This window comes from Aethalodelphis obliquidens, unplaced genomic scaffold, assembly GCF_003676395.1.
Source record: "Aethalodelphis obliquidens isolate GAN/ISIS:26980383/991018 unplaced genomic scaffold, ASM367639v1 scaffold34, whole genome shotgun sequence".
Classification (NCBI taxonomy): domain Eukaryota; kingdom Metazoa; phylum Chordata; class Mammalia; order Artiodactyla; family Delphinidae; genus Aethalodelphis; species Aethalodelphis obliquidens.
Window position 1 is genome coordinate 8,449,264 of NW_020837978.1, and position 12,693 is coordinate 8,461,956.

Below are 12,693 nucleotides of genomic sequence, written 5' to 3' on the forward strand. Positions count from 1 at the left end.
GTTATTGAAATCTTTTCTCAAATACAACATCGGGGTCAGACGGTTTCACTGGTGAACTCTGCTAAACATTTAGGTAAGAGATCAATCTTACACAAATGCTTTCCAAAACAGAAGAGGAGGAAGCACTTTGCAATGTGTTTTATGAGGCTAGAATGACCCTGATACTAAATCTGACACAGACATTTTTAAAAAAGAAAATTAAAACACCAGTCATGTCAAACTGCCCACCTAATTTAGTTTCCTTCCTCCACCACCAACAGGCAAACAAGCTTCCCTGAATTGGGGGAAGGGGAGGGAAGAGCAGGCTGGCTGGCTGGTGGGTGACAATATCAAACTTTTGCACAGCCCCCAACTGAACATGGAAGATAATGCAGTCCAATCTGACTTTCTTTAGGTTCCTGAAAGATCTGGACAGAAGCCAGAAGTGGGTGAAGAAATGTAAGATATGTGACTTAGAAGATAAAACACCTGATCTGCTAAGCCAACATTACTGCCAAATGCTTTAAGAAACCTATGGTTTGTAGAACGAGTACGTAAAAAGGAGTTCTTTGAGATTATGCTATGCCAGCAGTAGTTGATTTCACCAGTCATCTGAACAATCCACGTGGAGACATTGAAAATTAGTAGAATAACTGAGTGATCATGAAATGAGAACACAAACAGAAAAAGAAATGGTAAAACTTCTGAACAGGAACAAACTCAGAAATAAAGAAACCATAGCAATCCTCACCACTCCAACGCAGAGGAAGAAGGTAAAGAACAAGATTTGAAGGCATTTTTATCCTTAAACTTCGCAGAGAAAGAAAACAAGGAGCAGCTAAAATCTTCATCTGAAGTTTGATTTTTATAAAGCACAAGTCTGGATTAACATGAAGCTGACAAAATCTCTAAAGATATCTTTTCTCCTGCTGGAGTGCAGAGGATATTCTGGTGAGGCAGTTCTGAGAAAGTGCTTCGAGACAGTAGCAGTTACACATCCATCCTTTTGAAAACACAGCAGAAATACGTGCTGGACACTGCAAGAGTGCCATTGGAGAGAAACAGGGAAGTGAGAGACTCACCTCTTCCATTATCACTGATAATAAGATGGACATAGTAGGGGAGGAGCAATCACCAGTACTGGTGAGGTTCATCAATGAATCTCAATCCAGACAGAGGAATATGAGCTTTCTACCTTCTGAAGTTGATGCAGAAATTCTGGCTATGAACTTTCACACTATGATAATGGAAGAGTGGGGGACAAACATGGAGCACTGATGTGGTCTGGCTTAGATTATGTCTAGTGCACTTTCTCCCAAACGCAACTCATGGTAACTAGACTTTTAGAGAAACAACCCCAAAATATCTACACAGTCTATTCTTCCTCTGCCTTAAATACGTAGTTGTCAAAAGCAGCGTCTGTTGTGGGAGTATCTGTTGCTTTGGGAGAAATTAAAGATGTTTGTTCTTTTTTCTGTTGATCACAACTACTTTAGAACTTAACAATGTAATATCTGTCCTCTTTCAGAACAGTGAAGGATAAAAGGCACATGAACTGAAGGAATTTTGCCAGTCTCAATGAATAGGTGGGTATGATGCTTTTGAAAATTTTGTAGACCTCCTGTAAATACTCGTTTTGTGTTTAGATGGTATAAATAATGATACGAATCTAACGAATGTTAGATAGAATAACTTTATAGTTGGTTGAGCTTTTGTTCTCTGTAGTGCATTAACAGATTTTGTTTTAATTATTATTGTTGTTCATAAAAATATCCTATTTTTTAAAATAGCCTTTGGAAAAAACTTCCAGGGCCGCATTTCCAATATTTCTTTGCAGTAGAGTTGCACTCTATGAAGAGATGGAAAATATTTATGTTTATCGTAAATTTTGATTTGAGAAAGCCATGATTGAGCACCAAATTTGATATTTAAATGGAATTTCCTGGAACTTCCTCTGGGCTCAGCAAGATAATCTCAACTAACCACTGAGAATTAGTATAAACAAATACTTAGTATCCCAACAATGAAACACATTATTCAGGACTTTAAAGATATTTTCTTACAATAGCACCTCACAAGTTCTTTTTTTTCTAAATTTTCTTAGTTTTTTTTAAATTAATTTTTATTGGAGTATGGTTGCTTTACCATGTTGTGTCAGCCTCCACTGCACAACAGAATGAATCAGCCGTACACATACAGATATCCCCTCTCCTCCCTTCTGGACTTCCCTTCCATTTAGGTTACCACAGTGCACTAGGTGAGTTCCCCTGTGTTATACAGCATGCTCCCATCAGTTGTCCATTTTATACATAGTATCAATAATGTATATTTGTCAATCCCAGTCTCCTAATTCCTCCCACCCCACCCTTTTCCCCATTGGTATCCATACATACAGCAATCCCACTACTGGGCACATACCCAGAGAAAACCATAAATCAAAAAAACATATGCACCCCAATGTTCATAGCAGCACTATTTACAGTAGCCAGGACATGGAAGCAACCTAAATGTCCATCAATAGAGGAACGTATAAAGAAGATGTGGTACATATATAATGGAATATTACTCAGCCATAAAAAGGAATGAAATTGTGTCATTTGTAGAGATGTGGATGGACCTAGAGAGTGTCATACAGAGTGAAGTAAGTCAGAAGGAGAAAAGCAAATATCGTATAATAATGCATATATATGGAATCTAGAAAAATGGTACAAATGATCTTAGTTGCAAAGCAGAAATAGAGACAGACGTAGAAAACAAATGTATGGGCACCTCACAGTTCTTAAATGCTTATGTCTTATAGCACCAGTCCTGGAACAGCTCACATTCAACACCATGCCAACATGTACCAAAGTGACTTATCCATTCCCAACACACTCTCTGCCAATCTTCATTGTTGGAGAATCAAACAAAACACAGAGAAAAGGACACAGAACTTCCATTAACCATGTACAAAGCCCCCTACCTGTCTCACTTCAATTTTTTTCTTAATGTCTGTGCATGGCTGAAGGTCCTGTGTATTCCTCCTTGATGAAGTTTGAGAATGAGAGCAATGAAATTAGATGAAAGCATCTTAAGCATAATTAAGAAATATTTCAACAGACCAGAGGTCAAATAACTTTACTTTGTTTAACATAAATCTTGATATAAAATATGATCTTAATTTAATGGTAGACTCATATATCAAACTATGAATTTAAGCCAGAGTTTCCTACAAGTACTTTAAAAAGAACACTGGGGGCTTCCCTGGTGACGCAGTGGTTGAGAGTCCGCCTGCCGATGCAGGGGACACGCGTTCGTGCCCCGGTCTGGGAGGATCCCACGTGCCGCGGAGCGGCTGGGCCCATGAGCCATGACCGCTGAGCCTGCGCATCCGGAGCCTGTGCTCCGCAACGGGAGAGGCCACGACAGTGAGAGGCCCGCGTACAGCAAAAAAAAAAAAAAAAAAAGAACACTGAAAATACCTAAGAGAAGTTTTAAAAATTGGTTTTATCCTTACAGTTGATATTTGGAGGAAAAGCTCTAAGGTGTATGTAGGCCATTCAATCACTGACTATTTGCTACTGAGCCTTCCATTGAAGGCATTAAACATTGATAAGCTGCTGGTTAAATGGCTGCTGTTTGAACTTTTATTCTCTGAAAACCTCTCATTTCAGAAGACAGCATTGAAAGAACATTTCATTTCTCTGTGATTTCTCTTGGTGGTACTCCGGGGAAATTTTAGTTGAGTCACTTGAAATAGAACATTATTATTGCCATGAATCAAATTATTAGGTATTAGTTTCCAGTTCTTTGAGGAAATAAATGTTGGAGAGGTGTGGGGAGAAGGAATATATTTCATAAAATACTGCAATAAAGCTCAGGACTGACCATTGACTAGTAGGTGTTTTAGTATGTGGTTAAAAATCTGTAATGGGCAGTTAAGGAAATTACCAACAAGTAGAATAAACCTTGAGATCACCAAACAGAGATTGCAATGTAGATTTTGTCTCCATTAAGTAGAAAATTGAAGTTCGAATAGAAAGCAATCCACTGTGGTTCTTCTTTTGGATGTTATTTACAATCATTGTCGAATTTATACCTTAGCTGAGTGTAGTCTTTCTAGCAGGTGTACATTGAACACTTTTGTTTCATGGTCAAGACAGAATCAGAAGCCAAGGCTACTGACCATCTATTTGACTGTTTTTTCTCTCCATGACCATACCTACTGCCTTGTTTTTTGTTGTTGTTGTTTTGTTTTTGTGGTATGCAGGCCTCTCACTGTTGTGGCCTCTCCCGTTGCGGAGCACAGGCTCTGGACATGCAGGCTCAGCAGCCATGGCTCACGGGCCCAGTCACTCCACGGCATGTGGGATCTTCCCGGACCGGGGCACAAACCCACGTCCCCTGCATCGGCAGGCGGACTCTCAACCACTGCGCCACCAGGGGAAGCTCTGCCTTGTTTTGATTTATAAAAATTACCTGGGAAAAATAGGAATTTTTTTTGCTTATATAAAAATAATACAGAAATTATTGCTGTTATTCTGGTGAGAAAAATGTTGTACAATGTGTTTTAATCTAAACAAAACGTACATTTTATTTTTTTAAAGAAAATTACAAAAAAATCCTTTATAACCATAGATGCAAAACTCCTTAACGAAATATTCACAAATGGAATCCAGCAATATATTAAAAGAATGATATACCATGACAAAGTAGAGTTTATCCCAGGAATGCAAGGTTGGTTTCACATTTAAAAGTCAATCAATATTACTCATTGTATTGACAGATAAAAGGAACAAAATCATAGGATCTTCTCAATAGATGTGTAAAAAGTACTTGACAAATTTAAAAAACTCTCATGATATTATATTAACAAAAAAAATCTAAGTAAACCAGAAATAGAAGGGAACTTCCTTCACCTGATAAAGGATATTTATGGGGGACTTCCCTGGCGGTCCAGTGGTTAAGACTCCACACTTCCACCGCAGGGGGCATGGGTTCGATCCCTGGTGGAGAACTAAGATCCCACATGCTGTGCGGTATGGCCAGGAAAAAAAAGGATATTTATGAAAACCTTCCAGTTAATATAATGCTCGGTGGTGAGAGAATAAGAGTTTTTCCTCTCAGACTGGACACAGGGCAAAGATGTCTCCACTTAACGTTGCAATGGAGGCCCCAGCCAGTGGACTAGGGCAATAAAATGAAGTAAAGAGCTTAATGTGTTTGTATGAAAATTCTAGGGAACCTATAAGCAACAACTAGAACTAATAAGCGAATTTTAAAATGTTGCAGGATACATTGTCAATATTCTAAAATCAATTGTTCTTTTATAACTTACTGATTTAATGGTAATAAAATTAAAATTTTTCATTTACAATAGCAACTAAAACATAAAAATTTAGAAGTGAATTAAACATGCAAGACCTCTTCACTAAAAATTACAAAACATTGCTGAGAGAAATTAAGGAAAACCCCAATAAATGGACATATGTACCATGTTAATGGATTAGAAGACGCAAGTAAATCTGAAAAAGAAGAACAAAGTTGGAGGATTTACACTATCTGAATTCAAAATTTACTAAGGCAACATTAATCAAGACAGTGTGATACTGGCATAAGGACTGAGAAACATCAATGGAACAGGATAGAGAGCCCAGAAATAGACTCACACTCGTAAAATCAATGAATTTCCAACAAAGGTACCAAAGCAATACATTGGGGGACAAGGAAAATCTTTCTAATGAAAGGTACTGGAATAATTAGATATTCAACTGGGAAATGTTTATTCAAAAGGAACCTGGATGTTCTTCAGCATTACTCTTGTTCAATACACTAATCTGATGTGTTGTTCTTTTCTATTTATACATTAGCCTATCAAAGCACTTTTTCCACTATAATAATATTCCTACTGCAAAAGTGTTATTTTTCTTTTTATAAAAATAACCTTTTTAAGTTTTAAAAGCAATAGTTTTTCACTTATGACAACTCATATGTTAAAGTATAAAGTAAACAAAATTACCCATGATTACACAAGAAAACCAGAAATCACCCAAGTTGACCTTTTGGGTTGGTCTTTCTAATCTTCTGTATATAGTGTCATAAAATTGTATATTGCATTTTTAATCTAATATTATTTTGCATGTAATTTTCTTTCTCCAAGACTCTGAGATTTTATTTTTGTTTGCATGTAATATGATATTAGTTTTCATTTTAACATCTTTTTATGACACTTGTAATTGCATTTCCTGAAGATATAAATTTTAACTGTAAGCTACATCCAAACTGCACTTCCAACAGACATCTATTTCTGGAGTATCTGCCAAACTCATAAATGACTCTTCTTCCATGGCAATTGTCCATTTCACAATCCCCTATCTAAAATGTAACTGTACTATTGAACAAGCATGACTCAGGGAAGCAATCATGGAACAAATTTTATTTTAAATTTAAACTGTTACTTTAAATTTATTTCATATGTTTAGTTGTTCTCTTGCCCCTGATGAAATTTACGGCAGGTCACAAAACTGAGCATTTCAAAATTATTTTTAAGTATCCTGTTACAAGAAAAACCACAGAAGCAATCTCTAGGCAGCCAAATTTACAGTAGATAATCTGTTCTAAGGCCACAAGTGATTGTTAAAGTTCTGGCAACCTGAACTAAATGGGCCAATTACTCTCTCACACAGGAATTCCGAAATTAAGTCCAGAGTAAAGTTTGCCTGCAATTGTAGCACACACTGTGGACTGAAGGCCAGAGAAACGGAGTCTTCAAAGAGAAAGAAGACAAGAGGAAATGCAAAAAGGAGAAGCAGATATGGACCAAGAGCATTTCCTGGATTCTGCCAGCTGTTAATTGCTGGTTTCACTTCCTTCCAGAACTCCAGTTGTGTTCCTGCCTTTGGGTTCTGTGAAACCCCTCAATCATTGTAATACCAACTTCTAACTTTTTTTTTGTTGAATTAAGTTTTTGTTAAAGGGGCCCAAATAATACAGAAATGAGTATGGACTATGGGAAGTTTTATCCCTTAAACAACTAACATATTCGTGATCAGTATATCCTTTGGCTTTGGATGATGGCCTTTCTCTGATCTACTCCCTCCATCTGAGGGTCCATGTTAGCTGTAAACTTGTAGTGTTCCCTGCTCACTCACTAAGGTGCTGACTGTAGGGTTACCTAGATCGTCTTTGCTCTTTTGAAACATCAATGTCAAACTTTTATGTATAGTTTCCTGATTTGAGAGAGCACATTGTCAGAAAATGCATAGGATTTGATATTCAGTGACTCCTGCAGATGTTTTTAATTCTAATTCCTTTGCGTTGTTCTTAGAAAGGAAATCAAGTTTTATTTGTCTTACTATTATTTCCAAGGTAGTCAATAATTTTAATACTGTGAGAATAAAGCACTTGAGATTTTTTGGCTTCTGAATGTCAATGAGTTCTGTTTTCAGAAATTTGCCTTGGGTGAAGCATAAATTTACATGACATAGTTTTAGTGACTGAGGGAAAATTCACTCACATTGCTAATAAAAAAGTTCCAGTATTACCAATATAATTTGTATTGGTTAGTGTAGCTCTAAGGATATGTCTAGAAAACCAAAGATAGCAGAGAATTAACACAACCCTAAAATGTCCTGATATTAATTTTTTATCACATGATTTAGAAAATTATCTTTACTAGTCATATTGCAGACTCTACGTTGGGTGAAATACTTAAGTGAATCAAACAAAAATTATTCAATAAATATTCAACATTTGCTAGGTGATATGGGTGTTATAGCCAAAAAAAAAAAAAAAAAAAAGACATGTGGCCTTTGCCCTCCTTTACCTGGTAAAGTAGTTGGGAAGAGATACAGAGTAAGAGTAATAAAACAAGACAGTGCAGAGTGATGCGTATGCTGATTTTTAGAAGTTCTGAGATGGGGGAGAGAGAAATGGAAAAAAAAAGTAAACAAAGAAGCTAAGAACAGAGGATACAGAGAGAGAGTATATCTTGCATTTATGACAACTTTTCTGTCATTCCCTTCTTGGGGATCCACTGAAATGAACTGAAGCTGAAATGGTCAGAGAGAACTTCCTAGAGAGTTGATTTGATTTGGGACCTGAAGGAAGACACAGGATTTGAAAGGATAAATGGCTAAGTAGACAACATAAGCCAAAGTATGGAGATGAGAATACATTCAGGTTTGCAGAGGAGCAATTAACCGTACTAGCGTTGGAAGCCATAGGAAATAATACTGGGTGAGCATGGTGAAAAAGAGAAGTCAAAGGATTTTAAACATGAAGAACATAGGGAATTGCTGAGCAGAGGGATAATAGGATGAAAATTGGTTTGGGAGGATTAGTTGGGCAAGGTTATGAAAGGTGCTTGGGAAGGGTGGAGACTGGCATCTGGCAAGGTAGCCAGGGCGTTGCTGTAGTGATCCTTCCATGAGGTAATGAGGGCAGTGTCATCGCAAATAGGAAGGACCAATAAGAGCTTTCCAAAAAAGAAAACTACCTGATCTTGAGCAATCTGAGTCAGAGATGATGGTAGAACTTCTTGTCTAAAGGAATTGGGAGGTATGAGGCTGGAACTTAGGGAAGAGGACAGCATGAAGAAGTAGATTGACATAGATTTACTAGCCAATGATATAGAAGCGACAGCTGAAGCCAAGAGAATGAGGGAGGATTCATCAAAAAAGGAATGTGGAGGAGAGAACAGAGAAATGAAAGTTGGAAACCACCCACATTTAGGGCATAGGACAAATAAAATGAGCCAATGCAAGAGGGAACATGTGGCCTGGGATGTAGGTGAGACTCAGATAGCGTTGCCAGATAATTAAGGCAGCAGAGTGGTTAAGGAGGAGGACGCTGTCACCAGTGCTGGAAGAAGGTGAAGGAGCGAGAAGATGAGGACTTTAGGAGAAGAGTTAATAGTGATCTGGGACTGGAAACCAGATCACATAGACAAGGGAGGGAAGGAGCTATGTAGTGATGAGTGAGTGGACATGTGCAGAATAATGAAGCAGTTAGGAGGACAGGGTCTGATGGCAACTCTACCTGAATCCTGGCTCCAACCAGACTGGGCAACTCAACACACAGAAGTTGACCTAAGTCTCCATGCACTGGATTGAATAGCATCCCCCCAAATTCATGTCCTTCCCAGAACCTCAGAATGTGACCTTATTTCGAAATAGGGTTGTTGCAGATGTAACTAGTAAAGGTGAGGTTATACCACAGTAGGGTGGGCCCTTAGTCCAATATGACTGATGTCCTTATAAGAAGAGGAAAGGACACAGAAAGAGACACACACAGGAAAGATGACCACGTGAGGATGGAGGCAGAGACTGGAATTAATATGCAACTGCAAGCCAAGGAAAACTCAGGATGCCTGGCAACACCAGAAGTTAGGAGAAAGGCACAGAACAGATTCTCTCCTAGAAACTTGAGAGAGTACAGCCCTGATAACAGGGCTGATTTTGGACGTCAAGACCCCAGAACTATGAGAAAAAACATTTCCGTTGTTTTAAGCCACCCATTTTGTGGTACTTTGTTATGGCAGCTCCAGTAAACTAATATTCTTGGTAATCTCATCCTTAAAGTGAGGATAATAACACTCTCATTATAGGAAGGGTTAGCAATATAATATGAAAAATGCTTAGCACAGTGTCTGCCCCACTGGAAGAGCCCAGTTATATATTGTCATATATTATTTTTTTCTTTGAACAATTTGGTGTGGAAGAAAGGAAAAAGTGGTCCTAAAAAACCACACATATGGTGAGGTAAATATTGTTATTGCTTCTTTTTACATTTTTATTTTAAACATTTTATCAAGAAGGCACCTTTTTTTTTATACAGCAGGTTCTTATTAGTCATCCATTTTATACACATCAGTGTATACATGTCAGTCCCAATCGCCCAATTCATCACACCACCATCCCCATCCCGCCATGGCTTTCCCCCATTGGTGTCCAGACGTTTGTTCTCTACATCTGTGCCTCAATTTCTGTCCTGCAAACCGGTTCATCTGTACCATTTTTCTAGGTTCCACATATATGCATTAATATACAATATTTGTTTTTCTCTTTCTGACGTACTTCACTCTGTATAACAGTCTCTAGATTCATCTGCGTCTCAACAAATGACCCAACTTCGATCCTTTTTATGGCTGAGTAATATTCCATTGTGTATATGTACCACATCTTCTTTATCCATTCATCTGTCGATGGGCATTTAGGTTGCTTCCATGACCTGGCTATTGTAAACAGTGCTGCAGTGAACATTGGGGTGCATGTGTCTTTTTGAATTATGGTTTTCTCTGGGTATATGCCCAGTAGTGGGAGTGCTGGATCATATGGTAATTCTATTTTTGTTTTTTAAGGAATCTCCATACTGTTCTCCATAGTGGCTGTATCAATTTACATTCTCACCAACAGTGCAGGAGGGTTCCCTTTTCTCCACACCCTCTCCAGCATTTGTTGTTTGTAGATTTTGTGATGATGCCCATTCTAACTGGTGTGAGGTGATACCCCATTGTAGTTTTGATTTGCATTTTTCTAATAATTAGTGAGGCTGAGCAGCTTTTCATGTGCTTCTTGGCCATCTGAATGGCTTCTTTGGAGAAATGTCTATTTAGGTCTTCTGACCATTTTTGGATTGGGTTGTTTCTTTCTTTAATATTGATCTGCATGAGCTATTTATATATATTTTGGAGATTAACCCTTTATCCATTGATTTGTTTGCAAATATTTTCTCCCATTCTCAGGGTTGTCTTTTCGTCTTATTTATGGTTTCCTTTGCTGTGCAAACGCTTTTAAGTTTCATTAGGTCCCATTTGTTTATTTTTGTTTTTATTTCCATTACTCTAGGAGGTGGATCAAAAAAAGATCTTGTTGTGATTTATATCAAAGAGTGTTCTTCCTATGTTTTCCTCTAAGGGTTTTATAGTTTCCGGTCTTACATTTAGGTCTCAAATCCATTTTGAGTTTATTTTTGTGTATGGTGTCAGGGAGTGTTCTAATTTTATTCTTTTACATGTAGCTGTCCAGTTTTCCAAGCACCACTTATTGAAGAGACTGTCTTTTCTCCATTGTATATCCTTGTCTCTTTTGTCATAGATTAGTTGACCATAGGTGCATGGGTTTATCTCTGGGCTTTCTATCTTGTTCCATTTATCTATGTTTCTGTTTTTGTGCCAGTACCATATTGTCTTGATTACTGTAGTTTTGTAGTATAGTCTGAAGTTAGGGAGTCTGATTCCTCCAGCTCCATTTTTGTCCCTCAAGACTGCTTTGGCTCTTCGGGTTCTTTTGTGTCTCCATACAAATTTTAAGATTTTTTGGTTCTAGTTCCGTAAAAAATGCCATTGGTAATTTGATAGGGATTGCATTGAATCTGTAGATTGCTTTGGGTAGTATAGTCATTTTCACAATATTGATTCTTCCAATCCAAGAACATGGTATATCTCTCCATATGTTGGTATCATCTTTAATTTCTTTCATCAGTGTCTTATAGTTTTCTGCATACAGGTCTTTTGTCTCCCTAGGTAGGTTTATTCCTAGGTATTTTATTCTTTTTGTTGCAATGGTAAATGGGAGTGTTTCCTTAATTTCTCTTTCAGATTTTCATCATTAGTGTATAGGAATGCAAGAGATTTCTGTGTGTTAATTTTGTATCCTGCAATTTTACCAAATTCATTGATTAGCTCTAGTAGTTTTCTGGTAGCATCTTTAGGATTCTCTATGTATAGTATCATGTCATCTCAGACAGTGACAGTTTTACTTCTTCTTTTCCAATTTGTATTCCTTTTATTTCTGTTTCTTCTCTGATTGCCATGGCTAGGACTTCCAAAACTATGTTGAATAATAGTGGTGAGAGTGGACAACCTTGTCTTGTTCCTGATCTTAGAGGAAATGCTTTCAGTTTTTCTCCATTGAGAATGATGTTTGCTGTGGGTTTGTTGTATATGGCCTTTATTATGTTGAGGTAGGTTCCCTCTGTGCCCACTTTCTCGAGAGTTTTTATCATAAATGGGTGTTGAATTCTGTCAAAAGCTTTTTCTGCATCTATTGAGACGATCATATGGTTTTTATTCTTCAATTTGTTAATATAGTGTATCACATTGATTGATTTGCATATATTGAAGAATCCTTGCATCCCTGGGATAAATCCCACTTGATCATGGTGTATGATCCTTTTAATGTGGTGTTGGATTCTGTTTGCTAGTTTGTTTTGTTTTGTTTTTTTGCAGTATACAGGCCTCTCACCGTTGTGGCCTCTCCCGCTGTGGAGCACAGGCTCCAGACGCGCAGGCTCAGTGGCCATGGCTCACGGGCCCAGCTGCTCCGCGGCATGTGGGATCCTGCTAGACTGGGGCACGAACCCACGTCCCCTGCATTGGCAGGCGGACTCTCAACCACTGAGCCGCCAGGGAAGCCCTGTTTGCTAGTATTTTGTTGAGGATTTTTGCATCTATATTCATGAGTGATATTGGTCTGTAATTTTCTTTTTTTGTAGTATCTTTGTCTGGTTTTGGTATCAGGGTGATGGTGGCCTCATAGAATGAGTTTGGGAGTGTTTCTTCCTCTGCAATTTTTTGGAAGAGTTTGAGAAGGATGGGTGTTAGCTCTTCTCTAAATGTTTGATAGAATTCACCTGTGAAGCCATCTGGTCCTGGACTTTTGTTTGTTGGAAGATTTTTAATTACAGTTTCAATTTCATTACTTGTGATTGGTCTGTTCATATTTTCCATTTCTT

The 12,693-nt window shown here is 37.9% G+C and overlaps 1 protein-coding gene and 1 pseudogene across 1 annotated transcript in view; one reads left to right on the forward strand and one right to left on the reverse strand.

The window, feature by feature from the left end:
- LOC113631606 (52 kDa repressor of the inhibitor of the protein kinase-like) overlaps positions 1-1,979 on the forward strand; it is a 36,441-nt pseudogene extending 34,462 nt beyond the window's left edge.
- The window catches only part of NEDD9 (neural precursor cell expressed, developmentally down-regulated 9), a 296,988-nt gene that overhangs the window by 271,882 nt on the left and 12,413 nt on the right, over positions 1-12,693 (reverse strand). The gene's annotated exons all lie outside the window — the stretch shown is intronic.